Here is an 18,431-nt window from a genome sequence, read left to right on the forward strand (position 1 = left end):
AGAAAACCAAACACCGCATGTTCTCACTCATAGGTGGGAGTTGAACAATGAAAACACATGGACACAGGGCTGGAAACATCACACACCAGGGCTTGTCGGGGGGAGGGGACTAGGGGAGGGATAGCATTAGGAGAAATACCTAATGTAAATGATGAGTTAATGGGTGCAGCAAACCAACACAGCACATGTGTACCTATGTAACAAACCTGCACGTTGTGCACATGTACCCTAGAACTTAAAGTATAATAATAAAAAAAAATCCAACAAATAAAAAAAGTCGAACAGAAAAAGACAAATGCTGTATAATCTCACATATATGTGGAACCCGAAAAAGTCAAACTTATGGAAACAAAATATAATGGTGGTTAGCAGGGCCTAGGAAGTCGGGGAAATGTGGAGACGTTGGGTCAAAGGGAACACAGACTATAATTAACAATACTGTATTGTATATGTGAAATTTGCTAAGGGAACAGATATTAAATGTTCTCACCACAAAAAAAAAATGGTAACAAGGTGAAGTAATAGATATGTTAACTGACTTTATTGTGGTCTTTTCACAATATATAGATACATCAAATCATCACAATGAACACCTTAAATTCATACCATTTTATTTGTCAACTATATCTCAATATAGCTGAAAAAAATAAAAATAAATCCCAAGACAGTAATGTATGTATTATTTAAATAAAGAGTTTTAGAGTCTTTGTCTCACTTATTTTTTTAAAAATGATGGAAATTGTCATATTGGAGTGTGTATGTATGTGCTGTTTAAAAGAGACATATCTTGTCTGTATATTAGAAGGCACAACCTGTTCTCTCTACTCCTCATTATGCATGTAAATGCAGGCAAGTTTCTTAACCTTTCTGTACATCAGTTTTCTCATAAAATGGAAAATGGTATATCAGTTAGAATTACTTTGCTACACATAGTAAAGTGTCTCCCACGGAAAGATTAAACAACGAGAATGTTTATGCTCTTGCACAAAAATTCAATGATAGGTGGTACTTCAGTGTGTCTGCTTTGTCCTCACGCTGGCTCCTCTTCTGAACCCAAGGTTACTCCTTTTCAGGCATCCTGTGCAGGTACAACCATGAACAGCAGCAGAAGGCCTGTCTCTTTCTCGGGTATTTGTTAAAGAACAAAGAAACTTTTCCCAGAAACTTCTCAGCAACCTTCTCATCACCTTTCATTGGCTAGAATCTTACCTGTTGTTATGTCCAAAAATGTCCTTTCAAGGGCAATTGCAAAATAATGAATTTTTAGAATTACCCCTATTGCTGAAGGATAGAGACATAAGTTCTATCCGGGAAATAAACACTAAAAAAAAAAAAATGCACTATCAGCAAGAAAATAATGAAGAAAATAGCTGTTATATAGGCACCCAACAATGTCTGTTACAAATGAGGATAGTATAATCAATAATCATACGTTTCCCACAGAGTTGATGCAAGCACAATATGTGAAAGTTCCTAAAAAATATCTGGCCCAAAGAAGACATTTAATGAATATTATTCTGACTTCCACTTTCCCTTTCTTTCCCTTTTTTCCTCTAATTTCGGTCTGCCTTCTTTCTCTCTCCTCCATTTATTGGCTTAAAGATTGAAACTACAGTATGTTAAAGAGCAGCCTGGGAAAAGTCCCATGGTGCTCACCTCCACCCCTGTGCTGACAAACTGTAGGTTACCCTCAAAAACCACAAGGCTAATGTCCAACTGCCTTCAGGGCACTCTCTGAAGCTTGGAGAACGTCTAAATGGCACAGAAGGTCTAATTAGCAGCAGCCTAGTCCTCATGAGCATTCTTTACACCACCATCCAATTACCCATCCTGTGCAGTCATTTTGGGTGCAGGTTTTGGTAACAGCAGCTTTTCTGTATTTAGTCATCATGATAATTTATGCTTAAATATTTTGTAGGTTTGTTGTATGATTAAAGTAACTACACACACAGATAGTTCAGTTTCAAATGAAAGCCCTGTAATTCATATGCACACACATAGTTTTGTAGAAAGGCATAGTTAGTACTGTACATATAGTCATTTAAAATGCTAAGTGTATCAAACGACAGCAAAGTAAAGAATCTTCTTATTTCCCCTTTCCTGGTGGTTTTCTGTAAACTGACTTCACAGGTTTTGGAGGTTGGTTTTGCTAAAATTATAATAACAAATAATAGTTAACACTTACTGAAAGCTAACCAGAAGCCAAACACTTTTCTATGTGCTTTATGTTTACTAACTAATATAATTTAATTTAAACATGTTTACTTAACTGGAATGAAGACACTGAGACACCAAGATAAGTAACTTACTCAGGATCAAGCAATCTTACTCCTAAGCCTACTCTCTCAACTATATTGTAATGAAAACCCTACTGTTTAAGAACGCTAGAGTAGGTTTGCTAATATTTGCAACATAAAATGGACTAAATAATGGTCTGAAAAAGGGTTACCCACTCTCCCCTTTCCTCCTCTGCTCCTTACACCTGGAAAATATTTAGTACCTGCCACCCCATCATCGGCTCCTCTGTCCATCCTTCTCTTGCCCCTAGTTCAATTTGTCATATATAAAAAAAAAAAAAAATTGAGACAGACACACACACACACACACACCAAGTACTGTCCCACTCTGTAGCATCTATCTTGGAGAGAACAAAGCCTTTGAGGTGACCACTAGGGAAGCTATGTTACAGGAGATTTACATCTCAAGGACAGCTAGAAAGGCACATTCATCCTGCTTTTCCCGACCAGAAATGAGCTGATATAATATTTGGCCATACTAATTTCGTGAAGATAGATGCATAGTATGGTATGAAGAGATCCTCGATTCTATTCTCAGCTCCACCATCACTCCAATGTCACAACATTGCTTCTGCCATTTTTTCTAACCTAGAATGTTTTCCTGCCTCCTCTCCATTCATCCCCTTCCTTTACTTTCAAATTATTTATTTTTATATTATGGCACAGTATTTAATTTCTCCAGGAAAATTGAAAAGATGAACCCAAATATTGTATTGCATTAAGGAATAGGGAAGAAGCAGAACTTCAAGAGCCCCTGTGAGATTCATATCACTCTGGTCACTAATGTATACAATTATAGGCAATCTCAAGTAACAAAATCATGTGCTACTACACTGCCCAACCCTAGCCTCCCAGCCCTATGTTATCACATCTTGCTTCACTCACTCAACTAAAGCAAGCAATGTTCTAAACAGTTCTGGGTAGCAACCAATTTTTTAAAAGTAGTCATCTCAATAAAATGTAAAATAATGGCCCATTCCATACTTTAAAGACACTGCTAAACTCTTAGATGTAGGTGAATAGGTTTGCAGTTGCTAAGTAGAACTAAGTTGCTCTGCAGAAGAAAGGCTGGTTGAGGGGCTGGGAGAGGGTGTTGTAGATTTCAGTACAAGGAAAACTAGAACAAAAAAATTAGCTGATGCCCAGAGGAAGAGCAGAGATGCATTCCATTTTGACTTCAGGACTGGAGAGCTGAAAAAGAGGAATAATAGTGGAATGAGCCATGCAATACCAATTGCCCTCATCCCTTACAAAATACTCAGTAAAATGAATATTGCTGGCTATAGTTTTTGTTTGTTTGTTTTTGTTTTTGGAGACGGAGTCTCACTCTGTTGCCCAGGTTGGAGTACAGTGGCACGATCTCGGCTCACTGCAACCTCCGCCTTCCGAGTTCAAGCAATTCTACTGCCTCAGCCCCCGAGTAGCTGGGATTACAGGCGCATTCCACCACACCCGGCTAATTTTTGTATTTTTAGTAGAGATGGGGTTCACCATGTTGGTCAGGCTGGTCTCAAACTCCTGGCCTCATGATCCACCCACCTCGGCCTCCCAAAGTGCTCATAGGTGTGAGCCACCATGCCTGGCTTATTGTCTGGATAGTAAGAAACATTCTTTAAGACGATTACAAAGAATTGTTGATACCTGCTTTCAAGTCAAAACAGGGTGAAAACAGAGATACTTCTCAGGACCAGATGACTTATTATTACATGTATTATAATAAAAATAATACTTTAATCTCTTTGACATCTCTTTGAAGATCTATCTTTAATTCCCTACTTGGCCTTCATTTCCTTCTACCTCCACTACACCTTTATTCTCTTTTTTATTTTAAAATATTTCATTGATGAATAAAAATTATATATTATTCAAGTTGTGCAACATCATGGTTTGATATACCTTGTGTACTGATTACCAGTTACATTAACTGACACAACCATTTGTGTGTATGTGTGTGTGTGTGTGTGTGGTGATATTAAAATCTGCATGCAGTAAACAATATAATATTATCACACTTAAAGGCTATTTATTTGTACACCTGCCCCCCAAAAACGTGCATGCATGCACACCCACACAAAAAGTGATCCTGAGCTTCTTGAGGACAAGAACCCTTATTAATTTGAGTGTGCCCAGTCCCCAGCATTTCACCTGGAACAGAGTAGATACTCAATATATATTTACTCAAAAATATGAAAAAAAGAAAACCCAGAACTTAAATAAAACTTTTAACTTTATACAAAGGACTTCCACAACCAGAGAGAGAAAAATAAACTTTTATCTTATTAAAGTTGATATGGTTTGGCTGTGTCCACCCCCGCTCCAACTCTCACCTTGAATTGTAATAATTCCCACATGTCAAGGGTGGGGCCAGGTGGAGACAATTGAATCATGGGGGTGATTACCCCCATACTGTCCTTGTGGTAGTGAATATGTCTCATGAGACATGATGGTTTTATAAATGGGAGTTCCCCTGCACAAGCCCTCTCTTGCCTGCTGTCACATGCCTTTGCTCTAATTTTGCCTTGTCATAATTGTGAGGCCTCCCCAGCTATGCTGAACTGTGAGTCCATTAAACCTCTTTCATTTATAAATTACCCAGTCTCAGGTATGTCTTTAGTAGCAGCTTGAGAACAAACTAATAAAAAGTTATTCTAATTTAGAGTTTCTCAGTTATAGCAGCTTAGTCTTTACTCTAAAGAGTAGAATATCATAGTCCATCAAAAAACTATTTTTTACTGAGGCCAGACATCTTGAGGTCTAAAACATTCAGATTTATTCTGCTGGGGAGAGAGTAAAGAAACCATGGTAGAGGTATCCAGAGCAGTAGGTGCCTCATCACTGACTTGGTTATAAATGCTTAGCACTCATTCTTGCTGTGAGTATTCTTCAGTCAACACTGCCAGTTTTCTGGGGTCTCTGAAAAGTACATCCTCAGTCATTTCAACTCAAAGAAGTTTGGATGCCTCCTGTGTTAGATGTGGCTGGAACCACATCAAACAACAGTGATAGAGCACGTTTCAGAAGGATGTAGCCTAACCAGCTCTTAGTATTTCTGAGGAAGGACAGCCATTATTGTGATTGCTCACAGATTTTCCATTTACTATACAAATTTTAATGTGAGCCTATTATATAAAATCAAATTAAAGCAGGAAACACATAATCTGAGCAATTCTTTGTCAGCTCCAGAAAGGGTTTATACAAGAATACTAAAGAAAAAAGTAAACAGAGTGTTAGTTATTTAAACATTACCAGAAAACCAGGTGTAATAAGACCCTGAAAAACTTTTGATGACACCTTGACATGGCTTGGCAACCCTTCTTCTCAAGTCCCAGAGGAACAAATGATTTTGTGTAAAAAGATTAGAAAAGATTAGTCAGAGGCAACAGCAATATAGGGTGTTTTGTAAACACCATGTATCATTCTAATTCAAAGGAACACAGATAGGAAAGGTAGGATAGGATTTACAAGGTCATCTTCCATTGAATTCAGAGTTTTTCTAGAAGACTATGAAAAGTTCTGTTGCTTTAAGATGGAAGCTGGTAACTGAGGGAGGAGACTTATGAAAACAATACTGATAATAACAATTTCTAATGCTTATAAATTTGTGTAATGTTGGCATTATTTCTTCCTTAAATGTTTGTGAGAATTCACCAGGGAAGCCATTTGACCCTGGAATTTTTTGGGGGGGAGGGTTTTACAAATTCTAATATAATTTCCTCAAAAGACATAAGGCTATTCAAACTTTCTATTTCTTGTCAGATTTGTTCATTTGTGTTTCTCAAGGAGTTTGTTCAAAGTCATTGAATTTATTGGAGTAACATTGATGGCAATATTCCCTTTTCTATGCTCTATCACTGTTGTTTGATGTAGTTCCAGCCACATCTAACACAGGAGGCATCCAAACTTCTTTGAGTTGAAATGACTGAGGATGTACTTTTCAGAGACCCCAGAAAACTGGCAGTTGACTGAAGAATACTCACAGCAAGAATGAGTGCTAAGCATTTATAACCAAGTCAGTGATGAGGTACCTACTGCTCTGGATACCTCTATCCAGAGGTATCCAGATACATATGGAGATGTGTATAGTATCTCCAGCAATTCCTCTTTTTCACTTTTTTTTTTTTTTTTTTTTTTTTTTTTTTTTTTTTTTTTTGAGATGGAGTCTTGCTCTGTCGTCCAGGCTGGAGCGCAGTGGTGCTATCTCGGCTCACTGCAGCCTCCACCTCCTGGGTTCAAGCGATTCTCCTGCCTCAGCCTTCTGTGTAGCTGGGATTACAGGCACCTGCCACAACGCCTGGCTAATTTTTTGTGTTTTTAGTAGAGACAGGGTTTCACCATGTCACCCAGGCTGGGCTCTAACTCCTGAGTTCAGGCAATCCACCCTCCTAGGTCTCCCCGAATGCTAGGATTACAGGTGTGAGCCACCACGGCCAGCCTAATTTTTGTATTTTTAATAGAGACAGGATTTCACCATGTCACCAGGTTGGTCTCAAACTCCTGACCGCAGGTGATCCGCCCACCTAGACCTCCCAAAGTACTGGGATTACAGATGTGAGCCACTACACTTGGCCTTTTTCACTTTTGATGTTGAGATTTTATGTTTTCTCTTTTTTCACAATTATAATTTTTAAACAAATTTATTTTCTAATTAACCAACTTTTGGTTTTGTTGACTCCCTTCATTTTTCTATTTCATTGATTTCTGCTCTTTATTATTTGTTTCCTTCTACTTATTTTGTGTTTAATTTGCCTTTTCTTTTAAAAGCTCCTTAAGATAGAAGATGAGAGCATTGATTTTAAACCATTTTTAACCCTAATACAAGCATTTAAAGCTATAAATCTCCCTTTAAGCACTGCTTTACTACATCTCACAAATTCTGACATGTTGTATTTTAACTATAATTGAGTTCAAAATACTTTCTCTTTTACCTTGTGATTCCTTCTTTGAATTGTGTTGTTAAATGTACAAATATTTGGGAATTTTTCTAGATATCTTTATATTATTGTTTTCTATTATGTTCCAAGAACATACTCTGTATAAATTCTGTATTTTGAACTCTATCGAGACTTCTTTTCATGGTTCAGCACATGTTCTATCTTGGTAAATATTCTAAGTGCATTTGAAAAGAATAAGTATTCTGCAGTTGTTTGGGGTAGTAGTCTATAAATGTCAATTAAATTAAGATGATTGATACGGTGATTCAGATTTTCTATATTCTTTCTAAATTGTTTTCTATTTACACTATCAATTACTGAGAGAGAAATCTATTAAGATCTCCAACTATAATTCTGGGTTTTTCTATTTCTTTATTTCTATCCTTTGTTTGTTTGTTTGTTTGGTTTGTTGTTTGTTTGTTTTAAAGACAGAATTTCACTCTTGTTGCCCAGGCTGGAGTGCAATGATGTGATCTCGGCACACTGCAACCTCCACCTCCCAGGTTAAAGCAATTCTCCCACCTGAACCCCCCAAGTAGCTGAGATTACAGGCGTCCGCCACCATGCCCAGCTAATTTTTGTATTTTTAGTAGAGATAGCATTTCGCCATGTTAGCCAGGCTAGTCTTTAATTTCTGACCTCAGGTGATCTGCCTGCCTTGGCCTCCCAAAGAGCTGGGATTACAGGCGTGAGCCACTGTGACCTATTTCTATCCATTTTTTGCTTGATATATTATGAATTTCCTACACATTTAAAACTATTTTCTTCTTGATGACTTTCCCTTCTATCTTTATAAAATGTCCTTTTACTTGGTAATACTTCTTGCTTGAAAGTCTATTTTATCTGATTAATACAGACAAATCAGTTGTCTGTCTTTAAGTTCACTTCAAAATCCTTACTTCTGCAATACTGAACCTATGTTAAGCCCATCTAATATTCGTTTGATTCAGACATTCTGTTTTTCAGTTCTAGAATTTCTATTTTGTTCTTTTTAGGAGTTTGTCATTTCTCTTCTGAAATACCCAATCTTTGCACCCGTTATCTCCATTTCCCCACAACTTTTAAAAACATATATGCAATAGCTGTTAATTTCAGTAACTGTGGATTCTATGGGTCTGTTTCTATTGACTACCTTTTCTTTTGATTATAGATCCTATTTTCTTGTTTCTTAGCATGCTTCATAATTTTTTATTATATTCCAGATATTGTGTATAAAAGAAGAGTGGTGGCTGAAGTATAACATTTAGATTTGTTTTAATTATTTCCTCCCAGAGAGTGCAATCTTTTTCTCTATCTGGTAATTGGGGTGAGGAGTGATCATTCATATTTCTTTTAGAGTCGAGTAGATCTGAATCTCTGTTTCAGTTTTAATTAAATTGAAATTATATGTGATTAGCCCAGTTCTTGACTTCCTAAGTCATAGCCCTTTTATGTTTTCAGTAACTGAACTGGGAGAAGCTTGGTTACAGTCTCGTATATTTTTAGTTCATCTTTGGATTCATCTCCAGGAAAGGACCTGGAATTCAAACACCACAGGAATGCATATGACTAGGCAAATTCTCTCTTCTTACCAGCCCTTGCTCCACAGTAACTTTCTTAGCAAAATTCATGGTTGGGGAGGGTTTAGGAAAGAAATGCTGAACCCAAGAATCTGGTCTGGCTTTGGGGGCTTTTTTCCAGACTCTTAATTTATCTTGACAGTCCTACTTGGTGCAAAACCCAGCTTATTTCCCCTTCACCTTGTCAAGTTTCTCTATCAGACCTACCTACCCATAACCAGACCAGGAAGCTGCCCCAGACTTAAAGCTGCCTTGGCTCTCTGCTCACTTATAAAGGGCTCTTTCTCTCTGGAATTCAGTTAATCAAGGCTTCCTTGTGTGAATACCACCCCTGGCTAGCCCCATAGAAAATACTTTTATTCTTAGTTTTTTGTTTTTGAGGGTTTTTTTTCTGTTTCTATGAGAAAGAAGGTCTTTTGTGTTCTTCTCTGTCCTCCCCAAAAGCAGAAACCCCCACAAAGCCTGAGTTCTTAACCATTATTTTGAAATGTTTCCCAAACATGAAAAAAAAAAATTAGAAATGGAAAATCAAATGTGTTCTAGACAGTAAAAGGAATGTAATATATTTTATAGGTAATATTACTTCAAGCATGAACAAAACTACTATTTTATTTTAAAAATTCTAAATGTCCTTTTGCCTACTTAACATGTGTCTATTCTGCCATGCAGAGCAATTCCATCCACAGCCTTCCATGGCTCTGCAGAGTCATTATCTTTCTGCAATATTCTAACCACATTTAAGTAGGTTAACCTGTACATGACACTGATCTGCTTTTTATGTAGAAAAAAATTTATGCTTAAATTTCAAACTGGTTTAAATTTTTCTGCAATTAAGATTCTGATAATGAACTTCAGTAAAAGCCTTTGGCATAGTATTAGAGACTGGTAATTTTACATGAAAGTCACTTAAAAAAAAAAAAAGAGAGAGAGAGAGAGAGATGAGATCTCACTTTGATGCCCAAGCTAGGATGCAGTGGTGCAATCACAGATCACACAGCCTCAACCTCCTGAGCTCCAGCGATCCTCCCACTTCAGCCCACTGAATAGCTGGGACTACAGGTACATGCCATCATGCCTGGCTAGTTTTTCTCTTTTTTGTAGAGACAGTATTTCACCATGTTGCCCAGGCTCGTCTCAAACTCCAGAGCTCAAGGAATCCGCCTGCCTCAGCCTCCCAAAGTGCTGGGATTATAGGTGTGAGCCACTGTGCCCAGCTGAAAATCACTATTCTTACATCTTTATAGCCACCTATCTTCTTCTAAAGGTATATCAGTTTACTAGGGCTGCCATACAAAACACCACACACTTAGTGGCTTAAACACGAATTTATTTCCTCAAATTTCTGGAGGCTAGAAGTCCGAGATCAAGGTTCTGGCTGATCTGGTTTCTCGTGGGGCTCTCCTCTTGGCCTGGAGACAGCCACCTTCTCACTGTGTCCTCACATGACGTTTCCTTGGTATGTGTGCACAGAGAGAGAGCAAACTGTCTGGTGCCTCTTCTTAAATGGACAATAATCCTATATGATCAGGACCCACCCTTATGACTTTATTTAACCTTAATTACTTCCTTAAAGTCTCCACCTCCAAATTCAGCCTCACTGAGGGTTAGGGCTTCAAAATAACAATTTTGGGGAGACAAAAATATTTATCCCATAACAAAATGTTTTCCATAAATGCTGTATGAATTTACATTCCCACCAGCAGTGTCTAAATGTTCCCTTTTCATCACTCCCATGCCAACATCTATTGTTTTTTGACCTTTTAATAATGACTATTCTTGCAGGGGTAAGGTAGTATCCCATTGTAGTTTTAATTTGCATTTCTCTGATAATCAGTGATGTTAAGCACTTTTTCATATGTTTGTTGGTCCTTTTGTATGTATTTTTCTAAGAAATGTCTATTCATGTCATTTGCTCACTTTTGTTGGGATTTTTTTTTTTTTTTTTTTTTTTTTTCTTGCTGATTTGAGTTCCTTGTAGATTCTGGATATTAGTCCTTTATTGGATGAATAGTTTGCAAATATTTTCTCCCATTCTGTTGATTGTGTGTTTACTCTGATGATTGTTTCTTTCACTGTGCAGAAGCTCTTTAGTTTAATTAGGTCTCATTTATTTATTTTGGTTTTAGTTGCATTTGCTTATAGAAGTTTAGTCATGAATTCTTTGCTTAGGCCAATGTCCAGGAGAGTTCTTCCTAGGTTATCTTCTAGAATTTTTATGGTTTCAGGTCTTACATCTAAGTCTTTGATCCATCTTGAGTTGACTTTTTGTATAAGGTAAGAGATAGGAACCCAAAGTTTTATTCTTCTACATATGATTATTGGGTTTTCCCAGCACCATTTATTAAATTGGGTGTCCTCTCCCAAATTTATGTTTCTGTATATTTTGTTGAAGATCGGTTGGTTGTAAGTATTTGGTCTTATTTCTGGGTTCTCTATTCTGTTCCACTGATCTATGTGTCTACTTTTATATCAGTACCATGCTATTTTGGTAACTTTGCTTGATAGTATGCTTGAAGTATAATAATGTAATGCCTCCAGATTTGTTCTTTTTGTCTAGGATTGCTTTGGCTATTCAGGCTCTTTTTTGTTTCCATATGAAATTCAGGATTTTTAGAGATGAGATCTAGATGCTGCTATCTTTTTAAAGCTCCCCAGGGGATTCTAATGTGTGGTCAGAGTTGAGAACTACTGAATTAAATAAAGCTATGACACATTGGAAGGATAACCTTTATAGACTCAGGGTTCAATGAGATCTAGGCAAATTCAAAGCAACAGCATCCAACAGGAAAATAAAACTGAAACTAATATAAATCTTTACTCACGGAAAGGAATGAAAGGGAGTGAGTAAATCCAGCACCTTCAACTCCAATATCCAGGTTCTTACATTGGGACTTACTAGGCAAACAACTTGACCCATGGAGAATGAAGAAAAATCAGGAGGGCAGGCAATGGCCCACCTGGGAGTGGCACGGAGCCAAAGAAACCCTCACCCCCAGCCAAGGGAAGCAGTGAGTGATTGTGCAGCCCCACCTGGGAAACCACACTCTCCCATGGTTCTTTGTAACCCACAGATAAGGAGATCCTCCCATGAGCCCATACCACCAGGGTCTTGGGTCCAATACACAGAGTAGTGTGGAGTCTCAGCAGAGCATCTGCTCAGGCACACACAGAACTATGTGGAGTCTTGGCAGAGCATCTGCTCAGGCACATAGAGAGATCCATGAGTTTTACATACTCTGGCCCCAGGATACCCAGCAAGGTGGGAAATCCATCCATACATATCCCTAGGAAGTGGGGCTGAATCCAGGGAGGCAAGCAGCATCATTCTGCAGGCACCACTTCCACAGCACCTCACAAGTTAAGACCCACTGGCTTGGAATTAAAGCCAGCCAACAGCAACAGGCTGGAATCTCCTTGAGACAGGTCCAAGTTCCCAGGGGGATAAGTGGCAACCATCTGTGCAGTTTAGTAGACTTAGCCATTGCAGCCTACTGGCTCTGGAGAATACAGATGGTCCAGAGAAAGAAGTGTCCCCCACAACATAGCACAGCCACTTTGCCAGATCATGGCCAGACTGCTTCTTTAAGTGGGGCCTCAATCCAGTTCTCCTCACTGAGCAGGACCTCCCTGCAGGGGCTTCAGCCATTCTAGACAGGGTCTATGGAAAGAATTCTGATCTCTCTCTGGGATGGAGCTCCAGGGGGAGGAGCAGCCACCATCTCTTTGGTTTGGTCAACTCAGCCATTCCAGCCTGCCGGCTTTGGAGAATACAAATGATCTGGATGAGGAAGGGTCCGCCTCCAACACAGCACACCTGCACTACCAAAACCCAGCAATACTGACTCTTTAAGTGGATCCCTGATCCTATTCCTCCTAACTGGGTGAGACCTCCCAACAGGGGTCTCCAGACACCTCCTACAGGTGCATTCAGGCCAGCAACAGGTCAGTACCCCCCTGGGACAGAGCTTCCAGAGGAAGGAGCTGGCTGCCATATTTGCTGTTCTGCAGCCTTCACTGGTGAAACCTCCAGGTATGGGAAAATCCAAGGCAACTAGGGTCTGGAGCAGACCCCCAACAAACTGCAGCAGCCCTGCAGTAGAGTGGCATGTTAAAAGAGAAAAACAAACAGAAAACAACAACATCAACAAAAAAGACCCCACAAAACCCTCATTCAAAGGTCAGCAATCTCGAAGATCAAAGGTAGATAAGCCAACAAAGATTATCGGGGAATCCGCCCCGATAGTTAACGTGGGTTCTTTTCTATTTCCCTAAGTGTAGGCTGGTTTGAGAAATAAAGGGAAAGAGTACAAAAGAGAGAAATTTCAAAGCTAGGTGTCCGGGGGAGACATCACATGTCACAGGTTCCGTGATGCCCCTGAGCCATAAAACCAGCAAGTTTTTATTAGCAATTTTCAAAAGGGGAGGGAGTGTATGAATAGAGTGTGGGTCACAGACATCATATGCTTCACAAGGTAATAAAATATCACAAAGCAAATGGAGGCAGGGCAAGATCACAGGACCACAGGATGGGGTGAAATTAAAATTGCTAATGAAGTTTCGGGCACACGTTGTCATTGATAACATCTTATCAGGAGAGAGGGTTTGAGAGCAGACAACCAGTCTGACCAAAATTTATTACGTGGGAATTTCCTCATCCTAGTAAGCCTGAGAGCACCACAGGAGACCAGGGCTTATTTCAACCCTTCACCTTAGACCGTAAAAGACAGCTGCCCCAAGGGGCCAATTAGAGGCCTACCCTCAGGGGCGCATTCTCTTTCTCAGGGATGTTCCTTGCTGAGAAGAATAATTCAGCAATATTTCTCCTATTTGCTTTTGAAAGAAGAGAAATATGGCTCTGTCTTCCCGGCTCACCGGCAGTCAGAGTTTAAAGTTATCTCTCTTGTTCCCTGACCATTGCTGTTATCCTATTGTTTTTTCAAGGTGCCCAGATTTCATATTGTTCAAACATACATGCTGTACAAACAATTTGTGCAGTTAACGCAATCATCACAGGGTCCTGAGGTGACATATATCCTCCTCAGCTTATGAAGATGATGGGATTAAGANTAGAGTGTGGGTCACAGACATCATATGCTTCACAAGGTAATAAAATATCACAAAGCAAATGGAGGCAGGGCAAGATCACAGGACCACAGGATGGGGTGAAATTAAAATTGCTAATGAAGTTTCGGGCACACGTTGTCATTGATAACATCTTATCAGGAGAGAGGGTTTGAGAGCAGACAACCAGTCTGACCAAAATTTATTACGTGGGAATTTCCTCATCCTAGTAAGCCTGAGAGCACCACAGGAGACCAGGGCTTATTTCAACCCTTCACCTTAGACCGTAAAAGACAGCTGCCCCCAAGGGGGCCAATTAGAGGCCTACCCTCAGGGGCGCATTCTCTTTCTCAGGGATGTTCCTTGCTGAGAAGAATAATTCAGCAATATTTCTCCTATTTGCTTTTGAAAGAAGAGAAATATGGCTCTGTCTTCCCGGCTCACCGGCAGTCAGAGTTTAAAGTTATCTCTCTTGTTCCCTGACCATTGCTGTTATCCTATTGTTTTTTCAAGGTGCCCAGATTTCATATTGTTCAAACATACATGCTGTACAAACAATTTGTGCAGTTAACGCAATCATCACAGGGTCCTGAGGTGACATATATCCTCCTCAGCTTATGAAGATGATGGGATTAAGAGATTAAAGTAAAGACAGGCATAGGAAATCACAAGACTATTGATTGGGGAAGTGATAAGTGTCCATGAAATCTTCACAATTTATGTTCAGAGACTGCAGTAAAGACAGGCATAAGAAATTATAAAAGTATTAATTTGCAGAACTAATAAATGTCCATGAAATCTTCACAATTTATGTTATTCTGCTGTGGCTTCAGCCGGTCCCTGCTTTCAGGGTCCCTGACTTCCTGCAACAAAAGATGAGAAAGAATCAACACAAAAACACTGAAAACTCAAAAAGCCAGAGTGCCTCTTCTCTTCCAAATGACTGCTACACCTCGCCAGCAAAGACACTAAACTGGGCTGAGGCTGAGATGGCTGAATTAACAGAAAACACACTGAAGTGCACAGACCAGTGACACTATGAAGCAACTACATATATAACCTAAAAATAACCAGCTAGCATCATTATTACAGGATCAAATTCACATAATGATACTAACCTTAAATGTAAATGGGCTAAATGTCCCAGTTAAAAGGCATGGAATGGCAAGCTGGATAGTCAAGACCCATTGATATGCTGTCTTTAAGAGACCCATCACATGTGCAAAGACACACATAGGCTCAAAATAAAGGGATGGAGGAACATGTACTAAGCAAATGGAAAACAGAAAAAAGCAAGGGTTATAATCCTGGTGTCTAACAAAACAGACTTTAAACCAACAAAGATCAAAAAAGACAAAGAAAGGCATCACATAATGCTAAAGGGTTCAATTCAACAAGAAGAGCTAACTACCCTAAATACATATATACCCAATACAGGAGCACCCAGATCCATAAAGCAAGTTCTTAGAGACCTACAAAGAGAATTATTTAGACTCCCACACAATAATAGTGGAAAACTTTAACACCCCACTGCCAATATTAGACAGATCGTTAAGACAGAAAATTAACAAAGATATTTGGGACCTAAACTCAGCTCTAGATCAAGTGGACCTGATAGATATCTACAGAACTCTGCACCTCAGAACAACAGAATATACATTCTTCTCATCGCCACATGGCACTTACTCTATAATTGATCACATAATCAGAAGTAAAACACTACTTAGCAAATGCAAAAGAACTGAAGTCATAACAGTCCCAGACAGCACAATCAAATTAGAACTCAAGATTAAGAAATTCACTCAAAAGCACACAACTACATGGAAATTGAACAATCTGCTCCTGAATGCCTCCTGGTAAATAATGAAATTAAGGCAGAAGTCAAGAAGTTCTTTGAAACTAATGAGAACAAACAGACAGCATACCAGAATCTGTGGGACACAGCTAGCACACTGTTAAGAGGGAAATTTATAGCATTAAATGCCCACATCCAAAACGTAGAAAGATCTAAAATCGACACCCTAACATCACAATTAAAAGAACTAGAGAACCAAAAGCAAACAAACCACAAAGCTAGCAGAAGACAAGAAATAACCAAGATCAGAGCTGAACTGAAAGAGACAGAGACACGAAAAACCATTCAAAGAAATCAACAAATCCAGGAGCTTGTTTTTTGAAAACATTAATAAAATAGATAGACTGCTAGCTAGACTAAAAAGAAGAAAAGAGAGAAGAATCAAATAAACACAATCAGAAATGATAAGGGGGATATCACCACTGACTCCACAGAAATACAAACAAATATCAGAGAATACTAGAAACACCTTTATGCATATAAACTAGAAAATCTAGAAGAAAATGAACACATTCTTGGACACATACACCCTCCCAAGACTGAACCGGGAAGAAATTGAATCACTGAATAGACCAATAATGAGTTCTGAAATTTTGGCAATAATAAATAGCCTACCAACCAAAAAAAGCCCAGGACCAGACAGATTCACAGCTGACTGCCAGAAGTACAAGGAAGAGCTGGTACCATTTCTGCTGAAACTATTTCCAAAAATTGAAAAGGAGGGACTTTTCCTTAACTCATTCTATGAGGCCAGCATCATCCTGATACCAAAATCTGGCAGAAATACAACAAAAAGTCAAAACTCCAGGCCAATATCCTTGATGAACACCAATGCAAAAATCATCAATAAAATACTGGCAAAACAATTCCAGCAGCACATCAAAAAGCTTACCCACCACAATCAAGTTGGCTTCATCTCCAGGATACAAGGTTGGTCCAACACATGCAAATCAATAAACGTTATTCATCACATAAACAGAACTAAAGACAAAAACCACATGATTATCTCAATAGATGCAGAAAAATCTTTCAGTAAAATTCAACATCCATTCATGTTAAAAATTCTCAATAAACAAGGTATTGAAGGAACATACCTGTACCTCAAAATATTAAGAGCCATACATGACAAACCCACAGCTAATATCATACTGAATGGGTGAAAGCTGGAAGCATTCCCCTTGAAATCTGGCACAAGACAAGGAAACTCTCACCACTCCTATTCAATACAGTATTGGAAGTTCTGGCCAGAGCAATCAGGCAAGATAAAGAAATAAATGGCATTCAAATAGAAAGAGAGGAACTCAAATTATCCCTGTTTGTTGATGACATGATCCTATATCTAGAAAACTCCATTGTCTCAGCCCAAAAGTTTCTTAATCTGATGAGTAACTTCAGCAAAATCTCAGGATACAAAATCAGTGTGCAAAAATCACTAGCATTCCTATACACCAGCAATAAGCAAGCAGAGAGTCAAATCATGAATGAACTCCCATTCACAATTGCTACAAAAAGAATAAAATACCTAGGAATACAGCTAACAAGGGAAGTGAAGGACTTCTTCAAGCACCACAAACCACTACCCAAAGAAATCAGAGAGGAGACACACAAATGGAGAAACATTCCATCCTCATGGATAGGAAGAATCAATGTTGTGAAAATGTCCATACTCCCCAAAGTAATTTATAGATTCAATGCTATTCCCATTAAACCACCATTGACATTCTTCACAGAATTAGGAAAAACTATTTTAAAAATCATATGGAACCAACAAGGAGCCAGAGTAGACAAGACAATCCTAAGCAAAAATAACAAAACTGGAGGCATCGTGCTACCCAACTTCAAATTATACTACAAGGATACAAAACAGCATGGTACTCATACAAGAACAGACATATAGACCAATAGAACAGAGTGAAAAACTCAGAAATAGGAGCTGCAGTGGCTCATGCCTATAATCGCAGCACTTTGGGAGGCCGAGATGGGCAGATCACTTGAGGTCAGGAGTTTGAGACCAGCCTGGCCAACATTGTAAAATACTGTCTCTAGTAAAAATACAAAAATTAGCCAGGCATGGTGGCAGGTGCCTATAATCCCAGCGACTCAGGAGGCTGAGGCAGGAGAATCATTTGAACCCAGTGGGCAGAGGTTGCAGTGAGCCAAGATCATACCACTGTACTCCAGCCTGGGCTACAGAGCGAGACTCTGTCAAAACAAACAAACAAACAAAAAAACTCAGAAATAAGACTGCACACCTTCAACTACTGGATCTTCAACAAACCTGACAAAAACAAGCAAAGGGAAAAGGACCTCCTATTTAGTAAATGGTGCTGGGAGAGCTGGCTAGCCATATGCAGAAAACTGAAACTAGAGACCTTCCTTATACCATATACAAAAATTAACTCAAGAGGGATTAAAGACTTAAATGTAAAACCCAAAACTATAAAAACCCTAGGAGAAAATCTAGACAACACTATTCAGGACATAGGCACAGGCAAAAATTTCATGACAAGGATGCTAAAAGAAATTGCAACTAAAGCAAAAATTGACAAATGGGATCTATTAAACTAAAGAACTCATATCCACAGGGTAAATAGACATCCTACAGAATGGGAGAAAACTTTTGCAATATATGCATCTGACAAAGGTCTAATATCCAGCATCTATAAGGAACAAATTTACAAGAAAAAAAAAATTAAAAAGTGAGCAGAACACTCCTGGAGCAAGATGG

The 18,431-nt window shown here is 38.8% G+C and overlaps 1 long non-coding RNA gene across 1 annotated transcript in view; it reads right to left on the reverse strand.

Annotated features, from left to right (window-relative positions):
• Positions 1–519: 519 nt before the first annotated feature.
• Positions 520–18,431, reverse strand: part of LOC108529338 (uncharacterized) — a 95,244-nt gene continuing 77,332 nt past the window's right edge. The window contains exon 3 of the long non-coding RNA XR_001885507.1: positions 520–3,488. This is a non-coding gene — a long non-coding RNA (uncharacterized LOC108529338). The remainder of the gene's footprint in view (positions 3,489–18,431) is intronic.

This window comes from Rhinopithecus bieti, unplaced genomic scaffold (assembly GCF_001698545.2).
Source record: "Rhinopithecus bieti isolate Rb0 unplaced genomic scaffold, ASM169854v2 scaffold_5924, whole genome shotgun sequence".
NCBI lineage: Eukaryota > Metazoa > Chordata > Mammalia > Primates > Cercopithecidae > Rhinopithecus > Rhinopithecus bieti.